Genomic DNA, 3,459 nt, shown 5'->3' on the forward strand with positions numbered 1-3,459 from the left:
TTCGAGGAACCTCCATACTGTTTTCCATAGCAGCTGTACCAATTTGCAGTCTCACCAGCAGTGTATGAGGGTTCTTTTGTCTCTACATCCTCTCCAACACTTGTTATTACTTGTCCTGTTGATAACAGCTATTCTAACAGGTGTGAGATGGTATCTCATCGTCATTTTGATTTGCATTTCCCTAATAACTAGTGATGTTGAGCATCTTTTCATATATTTGTTGGCCGTTTGTATGTCCTCTAGAGAAAGTGCCTATTCAGGTTGTCTGCCAATTTTTTGATTGGATCATTTTTTGTTGTTATTGAATCTTATGAGTTCTTTGTATATTTTGGATATTAGGTCCTTATCAGAGGCGTTGCTTGCGAATATATTTTCCCATTTGGATGGTTGTCTCTACCTTGTCGACAGTTTCTTTTGCTGAGCAGAAGCTTTTTAGTTTGATGTAGTTCCAGTCATTTATTTTTGCTTTTACTTCCCTTGCCTTTGAGGTCAAATTCATAAAATCCTCTTTAAGTCCAAGGTCCTTGAGTTTAGTTCCTATGTTTTCTTCTATGCATTTTATTGTTTCAGGTCTTATATTCTTTCCTGAATCCATTTTGAGTTCATTTTGGTGTGTGGTGATAGACAACAGTCTAGGTTCATTCTTTTGCAGGCAGTCTTCCAATTTTCCCAGCACCATTTATTGAAGAGGCTTTCCTTTCTCCACTGTATGTTTTGGCTTTTTTGTCAAAAATTATTTGCCCATATAAATATGAGTTTATTTCTGGACTCTTGATTCTATTCCACTGGTCTGTGTGTCTGTTTTGCTGCCAATACCATGCCGTTTTGATTACTGTCGCTTTGTAGTATAATTTGAAGTCAGGCAGAGAGATAACTCTAGTCTCAATCTTTTTTCTCAGGATGGCTTTCAAAATTCGGGGTCTTTTGTGCTTCCATACAAATCTGATGATTTTTTGTTCTATTTCTTTAAAAAATGATGATGAGATTTAAGTGGAGATTGCATTAAGTCTGTATAATGCTTTGGGTAATAAAGTCATTTTAACTATGTAGATTCTTCTAATCCAAGAACACGAAATATCTTTCCATTTCTTAGTATCTTCTTCGATTTCTTTTAATAGAGTCTTATACTTTTCATTATACAGGTCCTTCATATATTTCACTAAATTTATTCCTAAGTATTTTATTCTTTTTGTTGCAATTGCTAAAATAATTATTTTTTCCACTTCTTTTTCTGATACTTCATTATTAGAGTATAAGAATGCTATGGATTTTTGAACATTGATTTTGTATCCAGAAATTATTGTATTTGCTGATTGTTTCTAGTAGTGTTCTTGTGAAGTCTTTAGGGTTTTCTATATAAAGAATCATGTCATGCACAAATAGTGACAGTTTGACTTCTTCGTTTCCTATTTGGATGCTTTTTATTTATATCTTTCCCTTTTCTGATTGCACTCGCTAGGACCTCCAATGTTATATTAAATAACAGTGGTGATAGTGGACATCCTTGCCTTGTTCCTGATCTTAGATTTTAGTTTTTCACCAGTAAGTATAATGGTGGCTGAGGGTTTGTCATAGATGGCCTTTATTATGTTAAGGTACTTTCCTTCTATACCGCCCTCCAATATTATATTGAATAACAGTGGCGATGGTGGATAGCCTTGCCTTGTTCCTGATCTTAAAGGAAAGGTTTTTAGTTTTTCACCATTAAGTATAATGTTGGCTGAGGATTTGTCATAGATGGCCTTTATTACGTTAAGGTGCTTTTCTCCTATTACCAATTTTGTTAAGTTTTTTGATCATAAACGGATGCTGTATCTTGTCAAAGGCTTTTTCTTCACCTATTGATATGATTATATGATTCTTATTTTTTAATTTGTTTATGTGATGTATCACATTAATCAATTTGCATGTGTCGAACCATGCCTGTGCCTCTGGAATGAAGCCCACTTTATTGTGGTGTATAATCTCTTTAATATGTTGCTGTATTCGGTTCACTAATGTCTTATTTAGGAGTTTTGCATCTGTGTTCATGAGAGATATTGGTCTGTAGTTTTCTTTTTTTTCATATTATCTTTACCAGGTTTTGGTATCAGAGTAATATTGGCCTCATAATATGAGTTGAGAAGTATTGCTTTCTCTTTGATTTTTTGGAAAAGTTTGAGGAGAATAGGTATTCAGTCTTCTTTGAATGTTTGGTAGAATTCACTGGTGAAGCCATTTGGTCCTCAACTTTACTTTTTGGTAGGTTTTTGATGATCGATTCAATTTCCATGCTGCTGATTGGTCTATTCAGATTTTTCAGATCTTCTTGATTCACTCTAGGAAGATTGTATTTTTCTAAGTACTGGTCCATTTCTTCTAAGTTATGAAATTTGTTATTATATACTTTTTCATGGTATTCTTTCATGATCCTTTGTATTTTTGCGATGTCAGTTGTAATTTCCCCACTTTCATCCCTGATTTTGTTTATTTGTGTCCTTTCTCTTTTTTCTTTAATGAGTCTAGCTAGGGCTTTGTCAATTTTATTAACCTCCTCAAAGAACCAGCTCTTCGTTACATCTATTTTTTTGTTTGTTTTCAATTTCATTTATTTCTGTGCTAATTTTGATGATTTCTTTCCTTCTGCTGCCTTTAGACTTCATTTGTTCTTCCTTTTCTAGTTTTTTAGGATGAAGTGCTAGGTTGTTTTGGGGGCTTGTTTTTGTTTTTGGAGATAAGACTATAATGATATGAACTTTCTTCTTATGGCAGCTTTTGTCGTGTCCCAAAAGTTTTGATATGTTGTACTATCATTATCATTTGTTTCTACGTATCTCTTGATCTCTCTTTTTATTTCTTCCCTGACTCAGTTATTCTTCAGTAGCATGTTGTTTAATCTCCATGTATTTGTGTGTGGTTCTTCCTGATTTCTTTTTGCAATTGATCTCTAGTTTTAAAGCATCATGATCAGAGAATATGGTTGGTATGATTTCAGTCTTCTTATATTTGTTGAGGCTATCTCTGTGTCCCAGTTTGTGGTATATGCTTGAGAATGTTTCAGGTGTACTATAGAATATATAAGCAGCTGTTTGGGGATGGAAGGCTCTGTATATTTCAATTACGTCCAGTTGGTCTAATGTGTCATTTATGGATGTTATTTCCTTATTGATTTTCTCTTTGGATGACCTGTCCATATCCGACAGTGGGGTATTCAGGTCCCCTACTACAATAGTGTATTGGTCTGTTTCTCCCTTTAGTTCTGTTAGTAATTGCTTTATATATTTTGGGGCTTCCTGATTGGGAGCATAGATATTAATAAGTTTTATGTCTTCTTGGTGCATGATTCCCTTTATCATTATGAAGTGTCTCTCAGTGTATTTCTTTACCTTTTTTATTTTGAAGTCTATTTCATCTGATATTAGTACTGCTACTCCTGCTTTTCTCTGAATGTCATTTGCTTGAAATATTATTTTCTACTCT

Source organism: Pteropus alecto, unplaced genomic scaffold, assembly GCF_000325575.1.
Source record: "Pteropus alecto unplaced genomic scaffold, ASM32557v1 scaffold24, whole genome shotgun sequence".
NCBI lineage: Eukaryota > Metazoa > Chordata > Mammalia > Chiroptera > Pteropodidae > Pteropus > Pteropus alecto.